This window comes from Accipiter gentilis, chromosome 23 (assembly GCF_929443795.1).
Source record: "Accipiter gentilis chromosome 23, bAccGen1.1, whole genome shotgun sequence".
Lineage (NCBI taxonomy): Eukaryota > Metazoa > Chordata > Aves > Accipitriformes > Accipitridae > Astur > Astur gentilis.
The window spans coordinates 24,987,939-25,009,637 of NC_064902.1; the positions used below are offsets into that span (position 1 = coordinate 24,987,939).

Below are 21,699 nucleotides of genomic sequence, written 5' to 3' on the forward strand. Positions count from 1 at the left end.
ACTAACAAACTGATGGCTTACATTGCTCTACCGCTTCCAAACTGTCTTTTGTATTCATGATACAACAGTTTCATCCCTGCTCTTCAGTGATAAAAGAAAATTGTCCTTCCTGATCTTTCTTCAAGTGAGCCAGTCCAGGGAGCTTTTAATTAAGTGCAACTCTTAAAAAATTATATTAGTATAATAGTAATGGCCTTAATATGGGGCTGGTTTGTTTAAATGGCTTTTTTTTGTAATTAAGCATTAGCAAGTCCCTCCCTGCAGTGCTACAAACAAGATGTTCAGTTCACCCATTAAACACTGCTTGGAGTCCTTCAGCCAACACTTGACAGAGGCTGGGAGGACCTACCAGTAAAAGACTAACCTATCCACACCCCCTTACCTACACTCATTCCTAAGAATCTGCTACTAGCTGCCAACAGAAATAGGATACAGGCATAATGTGTTTTTAACTTGACTCCTTATAGCCACTTCTCCAAGTTTTAGGTGGCTCAAGCACAGCTTGAGACAAAGAACAGCATAACTGAGTATGTATGCACCCTACCAGGTAGAAACAGTGGCAAACTAGTCCCTGTGCCTCAGGGACACAGTCCAAGAAGAGTCACAAGTACCTGTCCTGAAGTACACGGGCATGCTGCCAGGCTGCTCCTCTAGGGCTGAGGAAGGAACCCAACATCCCAACATAGCCACAACTCCTCACCATAGTACAACAGCATGCATTTGGAAACAGAGTCCATGTTAGCTGTAGACACAACTGTTACTACACAGGAGTTGCGACTTCCCCGCTTTGTCCCAAGCACGCTGAGGTTTATTTTATCACTTGTGCACAAATATGGGACCTTTTTAGTGCAAGTTTTGATATACCGGAAGTACCATCACTGTTCCACACTCGCCTTTAATCACCTTGCTTGCCATGGACATAATATTTCACTGCAAGGTGAGATACCTTCAACTTTGCCTGACTAGTCTTGAGAAGGCTTTTAAAAGGAGTAAAGGCCTAAACTTTCTGGACTTAAGCAATAACAATTCTGACGTCCATCTATGGTCCTTTTCTTCTAATAAAACTAATTATGGCTTTTTAGAGAGAACACACACAAATTGCACAAAACCAGCACAGCTAAGCAGCAGCACACACACAAATATGCTAGCTCTTCAATATCCACCTCCACATCCAACTGCACAAAGACAGTAGTTAAATCAGTGATTTTGGTATAAAGAAACTGGGATTGACAACTTGCTTGCCAATGGGAATCAAGTAGTCATACATTTAAAGCCTCAGCCAAAATCAGAATGTTTCCTCCCACATTCATGGCAGAGTCCACATGGAAAAAAAATCCACAAAATCTTTACCCAAAGCAGCACTAAAAGGGAGCAGATTTGTTTGAAACAAGACTGAAGTTTACCTACCACTGAGGAGATGCATGCTTATAACCAGAGCCAAAACTAAGACCCATGTTAAGGGCTCTTTACAGAACCATTTTTCAACTTGGGTGTCCACCAGAACTCCCAAGTCACTTTCTGCAGACATGCTTTTCAGCTGGTCAGGCCCCCAGAAAGTATACAGGTATATAGGGTGGCCCATATAGGGTATATCACCTGCTACGTGGGGTGGTTCCTCCCCTCTCAACTCACGAATTTTACTCCCCCCCCCAAGTTCCATCCCCACATTAAACCACAGCAGGCAGTTAACACCACACAGCCACTCACTCAGTGCCCCCCCCCAGTGGGATGGGGGAGAGAGTTGGGTAAAAAAAAAGTAAAATTGGTGGGTTGAGATAAAAGCAGCTTAGGAGGACAGAAAAGGAAGGACTAATAATAATAATATACAAAACAAGTGATGCTCAATGCAACTGCTTACCACCTGCCAAGTGATGCCCAGCCAGTTCCCAAGCAGCGACTCACACCAGCTTTTCCCCCTAGCTTATATACTAGGCATGACATCATATGGTCTGGAATATCCTGGTCAATTGGGGTCAGCTGTCCCAGCTGTGGCCCCTCCTGACTTGTGCTCCCCAGCCTCCTCACTGGTGGTATGAGAAGCTGAAAAGTCCTTGACTTATTGTAAACACTGCTTAGCAACAACAAAAAACATCAGTGTGTTACCAACACTATTCTCATCCTAAATCCAAAACACAGCACTATACCAGCTACTAGGAAGAAAATTAACTCTATCCCAGTTGAAATCAGGACACCACCATCACAGGGATCTGGGATACTTGAAGGCTCATCTTCCCAGTAAAGACCAAGATGAAGAAAGCAATCACCAGATACTTTTCAAAATCCATATTTAAACCATCCAGGCCAAACAGCTACAGGGTTTTTTTGTAAAACACACAAAACACCCAGCCCTTCCACCATTCTAATTATCCACTCTTAAACAACAATTTCTACTAGGCTATCATTTCAGATTTCCCTCATATTAGAGATACAGAACAAAACAGTTCATGCAAAGGGTTTTAATGAGTTTTTTTTTTACATGTAACTGATTAATATGCAAGAGTTTTGTATCTTTAGAGACTTCTCCCACTACTCTAATTCTATTAACAGACTTTTCTTAAAAAAAAACCCAAACAAAACAGCATCAATACATAGCTATGGCAGTTATGTAATTGAAGAGCTCTTAGAACAGAGAAGCCTGTTACTAATTCTGACACCTTTGGTCTAGAACATGCTATACCAGTTCCTCACCTATTACTTACTCAGGCTTTTCACCATGTTCTGGAGATCAAAAAAATTACACCAATAAACAAAAATGGGTAGCAAGCTCAAAGGACCTAAAGCTCCAGAGAAAATTCAGCTTGACAGTACCCAGTGAGGGGCAGAAATTTACTACAGGAGGTCTGGAGAGACAACATCAATCACAGTCTCCCAAAGAGTCTGAATCCATGTCCACCAAGAAAGCCAGCAGTTCTTCTCTTGAACTTCATTTCTTAATGTCTTCCTAATTTTAGAAGTTATCAAAAGTATAGTTATAGCGGCAACTTAAGGAAAAACAGTTATCATCTAGAAGAAATCCATCAGTGACTTTTCTTATAGAATAGTAATCAATTTTTTCTGCAGCTAGAATAATTTAACCCTTACAAATCCTTATTAGTTTGTCCACGTAGTCATAAAATGCCTGAGGTTTACTTAAGTGAATGCTTACCAAGATTGAATAGATAAACCCTTGAACATGAAGACAAGGTAATGTTTGGTTACGTAGTTGTGGTTCACTTTCTTCAAAGCTTCCCCTTGATTTACATTTTTATTGCAAGCTGCCCATGTTCTAGCCTATTGCCAATTACATTAAGTATTTCCCAAGCCAAACTTTAATAACTTCTCTCTATAGTTCAGTTATCAATTAATTTCTTAGAACTCTCAGAAGATTGAGATTAACATTTCCTACATTGTTTCAGCTTTAAATCTCAGGAAGCTTTCCTTCCATCGCTTTTTCCAGATGGTCTTTAATGTTAATAGTCACAAATATTTGAACACCTTTATAGATAAACATCTCCCCAGCTGATTAGAAAAAGGTAAAACTGAAGAGAGGAAAAAAGAATGTAATGAAGATTCAAACAAATCAGCTCTCACACACTGGGGCCAGAAAATTCCTAAACCTGGAACTAGGAGGAAGGAGCCACCCTGCTCACCACAGTCTCAATTTCTCTCCCAAGCATGAGCAGTCACAGATTTTGGAATGTCAGCCCTCCTTAGATGTGGCTTTAACCTTTGCTGTCATTGTCACCTTTGCCTCCTCGAAGGTCTCTGGAGATGTTAGATGGTGCAGCTAAGCAGTGTGATCACAGGTTGGCTCCTCCTTAGCAATTGCTATTGTAAAAAGAGCCATACCTACACCAGAATTTCAAAGGTGCTGCACTGGTGGCAAACAAACATTTCTGTACTGATGTTCCCAACAAAAAAAGATGAAGAAAAAAGATAATTTGAGCACCACAGATGCAGCTACATGACAGGTATTGAAAGGCCACAATAGCAGCTGTTTACAGAAATTCCAACAAGTTTTTTTAAAAGAATCAGTAACTCCAATTCCAGAAGCCTAAGAAATGAACTTTCACCCAAAGTAAAAAATGCTCATCTTTTTCACAACAATATTGCATCTGGTCACAAGATAAATTAGTAATCTTTGCCTTTATTGCACAATAGGTTCCTTGCTCCAGAATTTCTGTTTTGAAATAAGTTGTTTTGAAACTTAAGATCAAATCCACTTAAGATCAAATTTGTTCAGGAAGTCCCAGTTTCAATAAAAACCATTTTTCACACCAAACTGTGGTTGGCAAATAGCTATCAATTACTCTCCACTGCCACAAAAGGACATGCTTAAGTTCAGATGCAATTTATTATGATCCTTGCTACAGAACTTTTTACAGATTTCTTTTAAGAATGCTACTTCAGGCATTAAAAATCAGCAGAACCTGATGGTGCATCATGACATTAAGTACCAAAGGCACGGAGTAGAGAACTAGTTCCATGAGACAGCCACATCAACTGCTATTTTAAAGCACAGCCTCACCAAATACTGCAGGTATCCACTCTTGAGATCATCCAGTCAGGGATAAGAGAACCAACAATTATACTCAATCACAATCCTGATGCAAAGCATGGAGACAAAACATCTCAGACAGTGAATCAACAGGAATAGATGAGAAAAAAAAACCACTGGAATACAAGGATGCCTCCAAATCATCAGTTTTCTTACACTATCTCATCAAGTAACACATATCCCTGTCTGGGGAACTACTCCAAATGGAGAAACAATACTCCAACCAACTATACCCTTTTATCTTTTCTAACAGGACAAAAATACAGTTCTCAGGATGTAAGACAGTACTGAGTTTCTATGGTGGTCTTTGAAATCAAGTAGCTTTTTTTAGTACTGCTTAATGTATAGACATGCATGTTATAACCACGCTATGAACCTCAGTGTTACAGAGAACTACACAGACTAGCTTAGGTATTGGAACAGTTCAACCATACTACCCACCAACAAGCAGATGAAATTACTCTGCCAGCCCAAGAATGGTGCCATCCAATAATAATCCTGTCTTTTACCATTATCTGCAAGAGCTAGTAAGAAGGTACCATTGAACTAGGAGTGTTCAACAAATGATTTCTGGTTGTCTTTTAATGAGGGAGTAAGTGAGGCTACAGCTCCTACACCAATCACATACTGGATTTTCTCATGAATTAGGAGTGGAGGCTCAGATGTCAGCACAGCACAGTGGTTCTCAATCTAAAAGCTGCCACCCTCAAAGCAACTGAACAAGGTTAGAGGTAGTGACAGTTCTTTTCTTTTTGAAACACATGCCTATCTTTTCAAAGTCTCATATAACATGACCACAGAACAGAAAAACCATGCTATTCTAGCAGTTCCTTAATAACCTTGCACAAAGAAAGGTGGGTCAGCAATAGTGGGCCACTGCCAGTTCCTGGAGTTTGCCAAAACTTAAGCATTTTTTTCAAATAAAAGTTACGTGCCAATTTAAAGGGGTAAAGATCCTCCAAGTTTCACAGCCATCAGTGCCTATAGAGATTCTCTGTGCAAATGTATTGTTTTATTTTGTGATCAGCAGAGACTGCATGAGGAGACCAGGCCAAAATTCACTGTTGGTACAGCTTCATATTCAACTCCAGCCTGCCTTCAGTTGATTTACTGTTATCTCCACAAACAGACACACAAAAATAATGAGAAATGGCTAAAGTAATTGGATTATAGGTTGTTTGTCTCCCTTTGGGTGGAAGTTTGCAGTCTGACCTTTTATTTCAGCAAAACCATCTAAAACAGCTGAAGAAAGACTCTACTTCCCGGATGAAAAGCATACTTCATTAAAAGCTTACACTTCCACAAAATGAATGAAAATATTTCCTTGTATACCCAAATATCCAGAGTTGTGAGGTTTTATCACTAAACCATAAGGACAAGTATTAACTGTGTTATCACAAATAAAGATGGTTGTCCATTAATGACCTAGAAGTACCCTATTACCTGGCATTTCTTTTTAATGTATTTACAGATGAAGGGTAACTTAGGGCATAGTCAGATGAGCCCAAATTGGCAGCAGCCAACAAGCAAAAAGGTTGTTGCTCCCCTTATCCTCCACTGAAGGTTGCCATCCCCTCCATTCTGCTAGTTGTCTGCTCAATTCCCTAACTCTGCTCTTTCAAGTGATTTAAATTTTAAAAAGAAAAACTCGCTTAGGAACCAGAGCAGGGAGAGCCAGGAAAACAGAACAAGTTCTCAACTCTTTTTAGCAGCAACCAAAAAACATATCTGACTGTTCTCTAAAAAGGAATTTGTTGTATTTGCTGTTTACTTCAATATTTGAAGGCTTCCTTGGGCAAACTTACTAGAGAATATACACAGCACACTCGGAGAAGAGCAGAGGGAGCCTGTATTCAGCAGAGGACTGAAGTCAGTAGTTATTGGAATGCACCATGAAAATGGATGCATTCACAGCAAGTGACAGATGCAAAAACAAAAGAACCCTCAATGGGCACGTTTCTTTAGGAAGCCAGAGGAGTTCACGAAGCTAGCAGAGTTTAGTAGCTGGAACTGGCGCCTTTTGGGCACCAGGGTTAAATCCGAGCTCATCCTAAAAAATACTGGATGTCTTCAAGTGACACTAGGAGTGTTATGTTATCAGACATAAATTTTACTTTTTAAAAAAATAAATAAATTTTGTTTTCTTAGACTGTCTCAACTAGAGCAGACTCTTTTAGAGATGAAAACTCAAGATGCTCATCAAGGAGTTAAACCAACACTAAACCAAAAAACACTTTGGTTTTTTTTTTCTTCCACAAACTGGAATTGCACCTGAAGCATTTAAAGGACTTTGATAAACCAGAACCAAAACTTACTTTTTCAGCACAACAAACCATCTGAAAATGAACACCCGCAGCAAAAGCGTGAGGAGCATGGGAACTGCTCTCCAGACCAGCAAGCAGCAGCTGTTACAACCTCCCCATCCCCACCACACACAAGCAGCCCTCACTTCCCTACCGACCAAGCAGTCACACTTCTCACAGGTATTCAATGTGAACTAACCAACCTCTCCCTGTTAAGAAAAGGCTCGCATATCCAATTCATGCTCTTCCCCAGCAAAGAATTCAATGTTAATCTACGGCGACCGAGCCACATCAACCTGTGCTTTGCCCTAGCCAGGACACAAGCATATCCCACTTTTGAGACCTACTTCTGGAGGAGTATGAGGAGACATATGTGCAGGGGCTTTGCAGCAAGCTGCAGCTCCCACGCCACAGCACTGGTACAGGCAGGTTCAGCTGGGACCACATCTCACTGCCCCAGCTTTAAGAAGTTGAAAACAAACAGTGGTGCAACACGAAGAGCACCCCAGCTGCAACGGGAACGCTGAAGACCAGAGCTAGAGGTTACCCCAACTGAAAGCCAGTATGTCAAAGGATCAGAGCACCACATACCTTGAAGGGACTGTTTTCCAACAACAATGCTTTCACCTTCTAGTTGGTCAACCATTACTGGCCCCAATCAGTTAAGTTCAGTCATAACGGATCCTGACCAAAACTCATTCTTTTTTCATTTCTCCAATTTTAACCATTATTCAGCCTCAGACTCATGGTAACACATGCTCACTGCTCGGTACAGACAAGTGGTATTACACCTTACTACTATGACCCATTAAAGCATAAGATGTTTCTTCAGCACTCTCCTACAGGCAGTGATTTACAAACACTGAGCCTCTATGGGTGCACTACTTCTGTTGATCCCAGAAAAGGCTACAGCCTTTTTGCTCCAGACTAGTATACCTGGAGATCATGAAAAACACATTTATTTGCTAACAGGATAATGACCACGGCAACTAGCTCCCACAAAAATAACAGCCAACAACTCCAGGACAAAGACAGGCCACTAAGGAATTTAAGGGAGACCAACCAGCTCACACAGATCTGAAAAATACTGAAATTTGCCAAATTTATCTCTGAAGAAGCTGTAAGCAAGTGTCTGCAAACTTCTTATCATAACCCATCACACAAGTTGAATCAATGGCACTACTATCAGTCTCAACATCTCAGTGCCCTTTAATGTCCTTTGAAACTTTTTAGACACCTTGTAGGGCAGTTTTAGGACAAGATTCTCCAATATACACAATTTCACCTTTCAGACCATTTCTTTGTATCAAAAGAAAACTTTATCTTCTACTAAAATTCTTTGCCACTCCACAAATTAGTATTTACTTCTAGTCACATGAGTTTGAATAATGAAACTGCAGTTATTGCAAACAACACTTAAATGATGCTTTTCATGAAATGGAACGTTTTACAGAGGTAGATCAACTTCATCTTACAGATAAGGAAATAAAGATTAATACCTTGCTTAGGGACATACAGTCAGGGACACATGGAACCTATGTATTCTTACAGGCTTTCAGAGCTACTGCAGGAGTTGTTCAATTTTCACAGAACAGCAGCTTTTTTGGGAAATGCACACCAATTTTAATTGATGGAATTAGAGAGACCATAACTTATTTATATACAACTAAAAAAAGGCACCTAGTTGGGTTACAGAATCCAAGTCTCTGGTACAATATCTAAAACGCACACTAAGATCATGATGGGTAGCTCAGCAAGCCATTTCACTCCTGAAGCTCCAGTGTGTTTCTCCAGTTATCATGAAAGCAGCTAACAGGAAACAAAACCACTTTTCTGTCCAGTGCTGTTTTAGTGTACTACCATAGCCAAATAACAATGCCCAGGTTAGACAGAGGAACACGTTTCAAATTTGCTGCACTAAGTTCTGCCCACTCATAACAGAAATTTACCAAGCTAATCGCCCCTTGAGCCTAGCTCTGCTTGTAGGGGAATGATGGGAGGAACAGCTGTAGTACAGATAAGGATCCCCTTCTCAACCACAGCACTTCACTGTCAATTAAAGTTTACACTAGCATTGCAGACACAGTCCATTTTGCCTTCCTGTTACGGCAACAACATCATCAGGCTATCAAGCCAGATGAGTAGGTAGGTTAGATCTATGTCCCTCCAGTATTGTCTGAGCCTGAATCACTGGAGCTCGTGCATAAAAGCTGTTAAGAAAAGCGTCTGCTACATACTGTACAGCAATGTAGCATGCTGAATGATTCAGTCAGGTATCTACTTTCAGCACATTAGTTTTCCTTTTTAAAAAAACCCGAATGAATAATCAGACTCTTCTAGAAGAGAGAGATGTGATTGGCTACCTTTTGCTGTAACCCACAATTAATTGATAAGACTGCCAACTGCCCTGGAGTGTTAGCATGAACACCTAAATCACAGAAAAGATAACCATGTCCAAGTAGTTTACAAAAGGAGAGTCAACATGTTATCAGTGCACACTGGCCTCTTCTAAACCCATACAGAGGAAGTTAGCCGACTTCCTCATTCCAGGTTTAGAATTCAATACGAAAGTACAGCTAAGAGCCTTAAGGTAAAATACAGCTGTGCAAGCTGGTGAACTTCTGCACTTCTTAAACAGCTAAGGTTCTCCATCTTCTGTCACCAGGGTGGGACAAAACTGCACAGAGCAAAGCCCATTCAGCTCTGCTAGTCTTGTACATTACAGGCAGATTGCCCTACAAGACTGCAGCTTTCTGTAAGCAAAAAGACTACTGCGCTATGACCTGTACATGGGAAGGCAAGCAAGACCTACTTCTTTTCTAGCCTTCATTGAAGATGCTTTCCAATTCAAGGCAGCTGCCTTCTAACTTCATCTGAATGCTTTACCTAACCAAATAGAGAAACCACCACTGCCTCCCAGGTGTGTTTCAATGACTGCTTAATGTCTGTCAAATGCTTGGAAGAAGAAAATCTCTACAGACCTTGGTGGCATTTAAGAACTGAATGGGTAAGCAGTGAAAGCTCAGGTCATACAACACAAGCTTTTCTGAAAGGAATCCTTTGAATATTCCTACAGCAGGTTCAAACAAGGTCACCCTCCATACAATGCCAGCTGGATATTCTGGTGCTCGTACAGTTTCACTGTGCAAATGTATATTCCATTGCTAAAACCATGAATAATGGTGCAGATCAATCTGAATCTAGAAAATGTATGCCTAGAGTTCTCTTTTTCCTATGATCAGATGGCCTTTTCTTCCCATTTGTTATAAGTCATTATAGACATACATACCTCAAAATTCCTCAGGCTAGCTCATCTCTTTGCATAGATATGCTCACAGTTGTAATCCAAATGTCTTCAACAGAGCTCTAATTTTAAAAATACTTAGAAGTATAAATTCCACAGGAAAGACGAAAGTCAGAGGAGGGAAGGAGATACGATTTATCAGCTTCTACATTTGCAGACATCTGCAGTCAGTAGTGTAGGTCATTTTCAGAGTAAATCTTGGCAACAAAGCTTCTTTGTAGAGAAAGACCTGCCAAAATTAACAAGGATGGTAAGAAACACCATTAACATCTGATAAGCAACAAAAAGCACCACAGATTCAGAGTCTCCTTCAGAAAAAAGAATTAACTCTTATTTGAAATACTGGGTTTCTGTTAGCTTTGACGTATTTAAAATCAGAAGCAGCCTCTGAAGTTACCTCAGTACTTTAACCTAATAAATTATCTCGAGGAAAATTCTCTAAGCATTCAGATAATCTCTGATCATAACAGAGTGTTCAACACAATGCCACAGCACGGAGTGCCTTGTTTCAGACAAAACTTCCCAGCTCATTAAATGCCTTGATGTTCACTACATATTTTCACACAAATGTTTGTGTGACCAGTGTCAGACTAAAGAATTAAGCTGCTGTCCAAAACGAGAATTAACACAGAGTGATGGAAGTCCAACACAGCATGGATGTAAGGTAAATACTAGGGAAGGTCCTGCACAGCATCAACATTTAGGAGTGCTGGTGTACTTCTGAACTTTTCTAGTTTGATTTAAGTTAATAAAACGTAAACTCTGTAAGGCATCTTCTATTCTGTGTTTATATGTCACATAGCTTGGCAGATCTAGGTTCCAAACCAAAGCTGTTCAATGTTACTGTGATACAAGTTTTTGTACTTTTGGTACAATAGTAGGATTCTTCTTTACAAATAAAAAAGGTCAGCTAGTTTTGCGTTATCATAAAATGCTTCTGAAAGTATGGCGAGACTTCATTTTGTAAAAAAGACACTTAACTCCATATAATCACTTGTTTTCTTCTTCTTTCCTTTTTCTTCTTGACCATTTTAACATGCTTGGCTGGAGGAACAAGAATTCAGAGCTTATATTCAAGCTTAAAGAATCAGCTCACTGCTGTGACAACATCCAGTGTCTTGACTCTTCAGGGGTTTTAAGAATTTTAATTTTAGTATTTAAAGCGTAGCAGACTACTCGCTTTCTAGTAATGCTGACAAATCACATATAGCCTGCCACACTGCATTTCATTCACGTATCTTCACTTTTTCCAAAGGTGTCAGTTTATCCACTATTAAACATTGTGCCAAGTTCCCTCTCTTACCCTAGGGAGTTAATGCAAGTCCCCTGTTAGTTCTAAAGAAACTCATATCCTCATCGAGAGGATACGATCTTCTCTGTAAGTACCATTTCATCAAGCAGGAACCAAGCACGCTGCAGTAATCAGCTTTCACAGTGCCTTAGAGGACAGACATAAGGGAGAACCACTAGCCATATTTTAGGGGTGAGGAAACTTCAGATCCATCAAGGGGAAGCCAGCTCACTGAGCCAGCTCACCTGAGCAATAGCTTAAACTCAGTGATTCCAATTCCCAAAGCCTAGCTTTCCTTAGACAACAGCTGTGAAACCAGCTGAGAACACACCACATCAGGAAAACACACTGGAGGAACAGCTGGAGAGAGAGAAGACTCCTCCCCCAGACCTCTAAGCAAAAATTCCTAGAAACCCAGCCCAAGATATTATCACACGAATTATTTTTGATTGGTTCAAAACCAAATTCTCTGAAAGACCAGATGAGATACTAATAGGTTTGCCTAACTCCAGTGCAAGCTGCAGCAGCCCACTCAATACCAACACCACCAGCTTACAGACAGGCACCAAATCATTCACCTGACCAGCACAGGAAGTGACTTTCTAGATATAACCAAGTACCTCTTTAAACACACAGAAAAAAAACTTTAGTAGTCCTTCAATAATTTCTATTTTGTATCTGAATTAGACGCAGCTTTTATTTATTGGATCTTTAGCTATAATTAAGTAAGATACGAGAGAGCCCAAACCATGCCAGAGACCAACTGTTATGTAGTACATGGACAGGGAAACCCCAAACTTTTTAATGAGGAAAAACCTTTTTTTTTTTTTTTTTTTTTTTTTAAGATTAGAAACCCTGAAGTCCCAATTTATTTCTAACACAAAATGTACACAAAGTAGATCTTCTCCATCCTCAGTTTGCTTTCATATTTCAAACAACTTCCTGATCTGTTGAGTGGGTTTATCAGGCAGCTGAACTAGATGCAGTGGATACAAAGCTCTAAAAAACTTGTTCATTTGGCACAGGAACCCTGTGAGGCTATGGAGGTCATGGAGCAGTGCAAGTCCTGCAAAGTGACAGGCTCCACTGTCCCCAGACAAGAGAGGGGAGAGTCCCCCAGCACTGAGAAGGACAAGCCTCCCAGCTAGTACACCTGGCTTTCCTCACCTCTGGGCACTTCCAGACAAAGAATCTACCCTAAGCGGAGCATCATCCTGCTGAATAAACATGAAGCTATCTGCAACATGTTAGTTAATATTGCTTAAGACAGGACCAGCCGTGAGCAGCAAGGACACTGCCACTTGCTCCCCAGACTCAGGAGGACCCTCTTGCATCGGCTCAGGTTCAGGGCATTACTACTTCAACGGCCATACCTGTAGCTCAGATGTGTGTTACTAAGGGCTTCCACCTGGCAGAAACATCTGATTTTAAGGTTTGTGGTCAATGGACACCACCTCTGATGCAGTGGTAGTTACATTCCTCTCCTCCTCCTCTACACTTCCACTCAGATCTTTATACCTTCAGTTCATACCTTTACAGCTTCTGCCCACCCAGAAGCCTCCTTAAGCTTCCTCATTAGTTGAATCTCATAGCGAAAGGGATGCCTCAACCCGCTACGTGTGCTTTGTTGGCCACAGTATTTGTTACCAATGCACACTAGGCGTTTCCGGTATCGTCGTTGACAGTGGCCATACCTACAAGTTAAGCTGACAAACAGTTTCAGTTCCAAGCCTCACAACTTTTGGTACTAGTAAAGCTCCGAAGCTACCCCTTTACATCCAAAATTCTCTCCTTTAAAGGCCTGCCTCTGAAAACCCGTCTTCAGCACAGCAAAATGTGAGCTCACGTACATGTCGGCACAACGAAGTAATCAGCGCTCACTTATCTCGTAAGAGGCAGCTGAAGCGGGAAGGAACAAACAGGTGAAGAATACACCCGAACTTCAGCTATCTTAAAAACCAGTAAGGTCCGGCGCAGCCGGCTCCGCCAAAACAAAGAGCCCACGGACCCGCAGCGCCTTTGCGGGCGTTCCTGCAGGCGTGCACCGGGCCCCACCGCCCCCCGGGCGGGGCTGGGCGGCTGCCAGGGCTTCACGCCTTCCGCCGCCTCGGGGGCGCCTCCGCGCAGCCCGCCGGCGGGCGCCGGCCTCGGCCCCGGCGAAAAGGCGGCGCTCCTGCCCGCGCCGCGGGAGGCGGCCGCCCCCGCCGCGGTGCACCTGCGCCCCCGGCCCGCCGCGCCGCCCCCGCCGGCCGCGGCAACGAGGCCCCCGAGCCCCGACGGGCCGCGCTGGGGTGACCGGGGCGGGCGGCCCCGGGGGGGCGGGCGGCCCCGGGGCGGCGGGGCCGCGGCCCCCCCCCCCCTCCCGCGGCGGGGGCCCGAACCGGCCAGGGACAAACGGGGCGGCGGCGGGAGAGCGCGGGCGAACAACAGGTCTGGAAGCGGCTGAGGCCGCCGCGCCCGCCCCGGGTCCCCTCAGCGTCGGCCCGGCCCGGCCCGCGCGCCCCGGGGAAGGGGCGCCGGGACCGCGATCGGGGCCGAGACCGCGACCGGGACCGGGACCGGGACCGCCCCGCGGGGTGGGGGGTGGGGGGGGTCACTCACCGGCCGAGCGGAGGCGCCCCGAGCGCGTCGCCGGCGGCTGCTCCATCCCCGCGCGCGCGCCGCCAGACCGCTCACCCCGGACGCGCGCGACGTCAGCGCGCAGCCGCGAGGGGCGGGGCGCGCGCGCGATAAGGTCGTCTCGCGGCCACGCCCCCCAGCGGTGCTCCGCCCGGAGGCGGTGGCTGCCGGCGGTCACGTGCGCGCCGGGCCCGGGCCCGCCCGTTCGCCCCCGCTCCCCGCTGCCGGCTCAGCTCTGTCAGCGGTGGCGAGGCCCGCCCTGCCGGGCCTGGGCCCGGGCCCTGCCTACGCCGGCCCCTGCCGGCGCGGCGCCGCCTGCCCGCGGCCCGCGGGGTGGCGCCCGTTAGCGAGTTAGGCCGCGGCCTGCGTTCCGCCGCGGGCGGCCCCGTGGCAGCCGCACACCGAGCCCTTGCCCGGGGACATACGGCGTGCTGTCGTGCCCCTCGGCAGGAGCGCTCCGGGGCCCGAGGGGAGCCTGGCTGGGCCGGCTGCTCCAGCGGACCGGCGGTTTGTTCTTGAGGCAGTCTGGGCGCTGGCTGGCTGCCGAGCAGGCAGACCGCCGTGGTGCAAACGAACAGTTGCCTTGCTCGTCATTCCTAGGCATCTTCCCAGCATCCCGAACTGGAGACAAGGTCTTTTCCCCCCTCCTCTCCTAGCACCTTTCTGGAATGCTTTTTTCTCTGCTCTGTTGTTCCTTCTCCCATAGGCACAACTTGCCACCGAGCCCTGCAGGCCCCGCTTTTGTAGCCGTTGCCAGAGAGAGGCCTCACACGGAACGGCTTTGCCCGATCTGAGCTCCGCTGCGTGGCCGCTTGCCTTGACCAGTAGCTCCTACTGCCCCGGATGATACCTCGGTGCGTGTGGGTGTTCTGCCGCACCTTCGATCCTGACGAAGTGGTTGCACAAGCTCCCATTTGAAGTCCGTGACGGGTGGCAGTCACTGAGGTTCTCTGTGTAACGCCACGCTCTAGGAAGGATTCATAGATGGTATCAGGTTGCAAATGGGTTTGTGACCTCTAGTTTGCCATACGGAATAGTGCTTAGGGTTGTGATGACCATACAGAGAAATTTCTAGAATAGTCAAACTGTATTATACACATTTCAGAAGGGCTCCTTGATCAGCTGCTTCTGGTTTTCCACCATCATTTTCATCTAGCAGTGAGCTGGATGAAGTGCCCTGAGAAGACACCAAAGACCAGAATCTGAAACACACTGTTTCAGCTGACCTGACCATCTCTCTTCATCTCAACAGCAATGTTATCTAGGGTGACTGGGCTCGTGTATTTTTAGAAGGCTGCACCCTTTCTGGAAGCTGATTCGATGAAAAATTTGCCTTGATCTGTATTTGTCTGATGTAATTAATGTATTTAGCCAGTAAAAAGTTGGAATTTATACAACTTGACTTTTATTTCAAACCAGTGCTCATTACTTCTTACATTTTTTCATGTAAAGCTCAAGAATTAATGAACACCAGCCAATATCTTTCCCACTTAAATCCCTTCCTCACCGCCCTCAGCTATCTTTTCTTTTCTCCCCTGTCTCTTCCCCCAGGTCACACTCTAGTGTGTCTTGAAGCTAGAGCAGAGCCTGGCTATGACACATTAGGGTGCCCAGGGAAGGCAAGAGCTGTATGCCGAATTCAAGCACTGCCACTTGAAGTTACAGTCACGGGGTGTGCAGACAGGATATGGGTCCTGACATGCCAAGAAAACCTAAAGGCAGGAAGTAAGAGATGGTGAATCTTTGCCTCCTAAAGCGAATATCCACCACTGACATTGTCAGAGCTCTGCTGAGGAGTGATGGATGTACCACCTGTCAAGACCCTCTCCCTGCTTACCGCCTTCCTTCTCTGCTGCTTCAGTAGTCAAATAAGCCTTATTCCTTTTCATAAACAATTGGTCATCTAAGGTCTGGCTGGGCATTGCATGATTTGCAGGTTCTAGGAAACAAGGACAGGTTATTTAAAGCTGATGGGAACTTGTTCCTTCCCCTATCTCCTAACAAAACATTTTGCAGAACTAGTAAGAAATGTTTTAATATTTCTTTTTAAACCATTTTTCACCTCTCCTCCTTTTCAAAGCTGAATAAGTAAGCACTGGGATCTTGTGTCAGCACGTCAGAACATAAAGTGAGATTGACCAAAAGCAACAAGCGAACCTGACTGGCTGAATTTCATTGGCTAACTTCAGAGTGTGTACAATGTAAACAAACAGCATAAATGTGGCATTTATATTCAAAATATTTATTAACTCAATTTTTTCTTATTTATTAATAACAAATAGCCATGTAAGTAACAAATCATTAGTGTTCAATCACCAGCTGATGTTAAATTTGGCTTTAAACACATAAGGCTAGTAACTACAACATGATTAAGAATATCAGATTCAAAAGTCCATAGGAAATCTGTGGTTTTACACAATAGAGAGAAGTGATGAACCAGGTAGCTAAGGAAGTAATTAGAGTACAATTATCCCTCTCTGCAGGTACTGGGTATTGATGTTTTGGCTTATTAATGATATTCCTTCTTTATATACTTTCTAATAGGACTTTCTGCAATATATTTCTACATATTTGATCTTGTACTGTAATTAATTTTCAAAAAATATTTTATATTCACTAATTCAAAGAGAGGTACATAGCAAATCTACAAATAGATATTCAGGGAATGGCTTTTATATCACAGCTTTGTATCAGCATCTCTCTTTTTTCAGAACAATTGAAGCCAAAGGAGCTCAGTTTCTTTGAAAGCCAGACAGCGCAATGTTTTTGTGCATGTGCAATCCATATCTGTAGACCTACATGCATCTATGGACCAGAGCCAACACTTACTACAGAGACTTCTGTTTTGGACACTTATCTGAGTTATCACTGTAATAGAGCTCTAGAATTTCAGGTGAACGATGTGGCAACTTAAAATCAGTTCACTCCTCACACAGGAGAAAACCTTTGGACCCTCACTGGTCTCTGTCCAACACAGTGACTTGTGCCAGTGCAGAGTGAATGCAAAATTGCACAGCAGTTATTTTTCTGAGCTGGTGGCATTCAGCACAGCTCTTAATGCTCATTTGCACAGGAAAGTCCTGTGACAGACTGTGGGTCTAAATAAAATGTAGGAGGATAAAAGCTGGGCTAGAACACCAGAGCAAATAGCTTGCGTGGGGCTGAAACTGGGGAGGGTCTCTTTGTGCTTCTATTAATTGATATTGATTCCTGCAGGGAAATAAAACCTGCTTGTGGACTGATTAGATTTACTTTTCTATGGCTTCCTCAAAACCTTACTTACACTACCTTACTACACTGGTCAGTTCTTATGATGCCACCCTTGGGTTGTTAGCCAGGCCCTTCAGTAAGATGAGAGTCCCCAGCCTTATAGATAGGAACCACTGTGCCTCCAGGTGTTTGGGGCTTCTTTTTGGTTCTGTCCTTGTATAATCTTTGCTCTTTCCATAGGGAGTTGCTGGGAGGAAACCAAGTAGCAGACTGAAGACGGACATGAAACAACCAGGTGAATTGAATGTAATGGACTGATAAATTACATTCAGATTAAAGCTTAGTTCTTTAATCTCCAGTCACTATAGAAACTAACCCTGCCTGACTGCTGGGATACCATTTCAGAAGCACCAACAGGCATCAGCTATACTGCCAGAAACGGTGAATAAAGGACATGAGCTACCCTGGGAGTTTGTAACAGAGAGAAACACAAACTCAGGAGGGCAGTTCTGGTCAGAATGGTGAAAAATCTTTGCTGATCTGACCTGGAAAAAATGTACCTTTTAATTCAGCATCAGCTCTCAGGGAGGCCTTATAGCAACAACCATGAGTTTGTTTTGTGACTGCCGTCCTCCTGAAATCTGATTCCCTTTACATTCACATGGCAATTTCATTCCGTCTTGCATAGCGTCAGAAGACATGGCTATGCAGACATAACTCACGTATGCAAGCACAAAATTAGGCATGTACATTTGAAATGTGCAATGAGGTGATGCATACTGAAAGACAGGAGAATAATTTTGAAGCTGTTCAGGTTAAATAAGTTATTGTTCTCTTGACAAATTCTAGCCACACCAGGAAGTAACCATATCTGTTCTCTGAAAATAAGAAATAAAGCAGAACATTGGGCCTTGCTTGCAAATACAATGGCGGCTGCTTTGGCCTATCTTTTAACCTTCACTGGCATGCTCTCACAAAAATGTCAGCAGTCATAACAACATTGCTTTTGCTATCATGGCAGAAATAAAAAGTGCTGAGCTGCAAAGATCACCATTAAAAAAGGGGGAAGGGGAAAAAAAGAGTTAGCCTGCAGGGCTTAACTGAAAACAGGCCAACAACTAGGAAGCATAGAAGGCAGGATAGGGGTCAGGAGTTTGCTAAGAGGTTTTTCACAAATACACGTCGTGTAGGTGCTTTCATGGCAAAATGACACCTGTTAATTGGGTAAATCTGGAAAGACTGGATAATATAGGAGATAATGTTCTCCAAGACTGTTCCACTGGAAGCTGTGACACAGCAAGACCCAAATAGCAATTCAGGTAGTGACTGGGTCATCTCAGATCAGTGTTAGGGCAGTACTGAATCCTAGGAAAGACCGCCAGGAAGTTAGGAGTCTAAGTCAGATGTGGAATTTGAACCCACAGCGTGAACTTGTCTAACATGTCAGATACCAAATGCTATGGGCAAACTGGATTCAAACTGATTGGGATGTAATTTTGCAGCTAGTATTTATACCTCTGTCCTGGTTTCAGCTGGGATAGAGTTAATTTTCTTCCTAGTAGCTGGTATCGTGTTGTAGTGTTGTGTTTTGTGTTCAGTATGAGAAGAATGTTGATAACACACTGATGTTTTCAGTTGTTGCTAAGTAGTGTTTATACTAAGTCATGGATTTTTCAGTTTCTCATGCCCAGCCAGCAAGAAGGCTGGAGGGGCTCAAGAAGTTAGGAGGGGACACAGCCAGGACAGCTGACCCAAACTGGCCAAAGGGATATTCTATACCATGTGATGTCATGCCCAGTATATAAACTGGGGGGAGTTGGCCGGGGGGTGTGGATCACTGCTCGGGAACTATCTAGCCATTGGTCAGCAAGTGGTGAGCAACTGCATTGTGCGTCACTTGTTTGTATATTCTAATTTCCCCCCCCCCCTTCCTTTTCTGTACTATTAAACTGTCTTTATCTCAACCTACAAGTTTTACTTTTTTTTGGATTCTCTCTCTCATCCCGCTAGGTGGGGGGAGTGAGCGAGCAGCTGCGTGGTGCTTAGTTGCTGGCTGGGGTTAAACCACAACAACCTCTAATTCATACCCATGTTCATACTTCAAACTCAAGTTTCAGGGAAGGGAGTTTTGTTTGCTTTCAAGGATGCAATGTCAGGTACACTGGAACAAGCATCCTGTTAGTCCATGTCTTATCTGGACTCTCTGTGGCCTAAAATTTCAAATGCTACTGGGGATTCTGGATGGCTCTATTTTGGAGTTTGCAATATAAAACGGCCTCTAGGAACTTGGTTTACGGACTTTCTAAAACAAAGGCTTGTTAGGGCACCATGGGTTAAGTAACCAAAACTACTACATTACTTTGAATCTGTGGGACCAAATCAATAATGCCAATCAGTTTACAACTTCTCAGTGCTATTGTGAGCAAGAGTGTCCACTGGAATATTAGGCTTCAAAGCTAGCTAAGGCCTCTGATGGGTACCAGAGGTGCAATGAAAACTATGCAAGGGCAGAAGTATGGTGTGAGCACTAACTGCATTGTGTCATTGCTCTGGTATGCAGACTGTGTTTAATTAGTAGTAGGTAGGCCTATGTCCCGGTTTCAGCTGGAATAAAGTTAATTGTCTTCCTAGTAGCTGGTATAGTGCTGTGTTTTGGATCTAGGATGAGAATAATGTTGATAACACACTGATGTTTTAGTTGTGGCTAAGCAGTGTTTATACCAAGTCAAGGACTTTTCAGCTTCTCATACTGCCCTGCCAGCGGAGGCTGGGGGTGCACAAGAAGTTGGGAGGGGACACAGCCAGGACGGCTGATCCCAACTGGCCAAAGGGATATTCCCCACCATGTGACGTCATGCCCAGTATATAAACTGGGGGGAGTTGGCCGGGGGGCACCGTGGCTCAAGGATTGGCTGGGCATTGGTCAGCAGGTGGTAAGCAATTGCATTGTGCATCACTTGTTTTGTATATTCTTTTACTATTTTTTTCCCCTTTCTTTCCCTACTAAACTGGCTTTATCTCAACCCATGGGTTTTACTTTTTTTGATTGTTTGTTTTCTCCTTCATCCCACTGGGTGGGGGGAGTGAGCAAGCGGCTGTGTGGTGCTTAATTGCCAGCTGGGGTTAAACCAGAACAGTTTAAAGTAAGATAATTCTGTCCAAAAAGCATACAATGGAAATTAAATATAACCAGCATGGACCATAGGGTCAGAAGGGAGATGGGATGAAAAGCCACCTTCATCTAGGTAACTGTATCAATAATACCTTATCAGGCCAAAATTACCTATATAACAGTGTCAGAAACACCAAATTTGGGTACCAATGTAACAAAATTGGGACCAATGAGGAAAAATAATTAGAGATGGGTTGTTTATCTGTGAGGAGTTTGGGGAGAGCCCATGCTCCAGCATGTGACACAGTGCATCCCCCGCCACGCAGCAGACTGTGCTGCTGGGGAACTGACAGCATTAGTGAGGTGATGCTGGGAAACACCCCTGTGTTTGGGCTGGTTAATATGTTGTGTGGGACACATTGTCCCCCATAGAAGTCCACTGAGCCTCTATTGCCTTGCCCTCCTATGGAGGGCCTGTGCTGAGAACAGGCAAAGTAGTGATAATGCTGCAGTGCTGCATGTGGGGAAAAGGCACGGAGCAGAAGAAACACTCCTTGCTTTGAAACTTCTTCTCAATGAAGTGGAAAACCCTGCAGAAAAGAATGGAGCATAGCTGGGCAATATCTTGTTTCTCATGCTTCAGAGATTGCAGGACGTGCTGCAAATGCTGTAAATGAAGCTTGATTTCCATGTGGCTTCGCATTTGTAGAAGGCATTGCAGAGAGAGGAGCCACAAAAGGCATCTCCCCTGAATTGGGTGGGACTTACATAACATTTAAGGTCTGCAAACACTCTGGCTCATAAATCCTCCTAGCACGTGCTATATGCGCACCTATGGTGCATAATTATGGCTTCTTCATTACTTCTTAGATTTATTACCTGTAAATTACCAAGGCAGAGGCTGGATTTCTGAAGCAAAGACTGCCTGATGGGAAGATCCTCCCTTGGAGAGAAAAAAAAATTAGGCTGGACAACAGGTAAGCATCTCTCCCAGGAGACAGGATCAAATGAGCGCTGCATCCTTGTGCAGACTCCCTTCAGTGTTCACCTCCACCTGCCGAAACCCAGCTGAACCCTCCACAGTTTACCTTGCCTTTGCAGCTTTTGGAGACATTTATGCCGGAAAAGCGTGAAGCCAAAGTATTTTACAGATATCAGTTGAGCCTTTCACTCACTACTTCAACAGAAGTAACTTGAGAGAGATGGAAAACTGTCTACTGATGGATGTAACTAAGCATTTGCTCCACAGAATTCTAGGACCTTCTAGAAAGGTCCTGCTCTGTATCTTGCCTGCTCTGTTATGTACTGGGCTGATGGAGAGGA

The 21,699-nt window shown here is 44.0% G+C and overlaps 1 protein-coding gene across 3 annotated transcripts in view; it reads right to left on the reverse strand.

Moving 5' to 3' along the window:
* The window catches only part of TMCC1 (transmembrane and coiled-coil domain family 1), a 121,354-nt gene extending 110,956 nt beyond the window's left edge, over positions 1–10,398 (reverse strand). For all 3 annotated transcript variants that reach the window (XM_049826592.1, XM_049826594.1, XM_049826595.1), the window contains exon 1: positions 10,130–10,398. The gene's annotated coding sequence lies outside the window, so the exon portion shown is untranslated. The remainder of the gene's footprint in view (positions 1–10,129) is intronic.
* Positions 10,399–21,699: the final 11,301 nt, after the last annotated feature.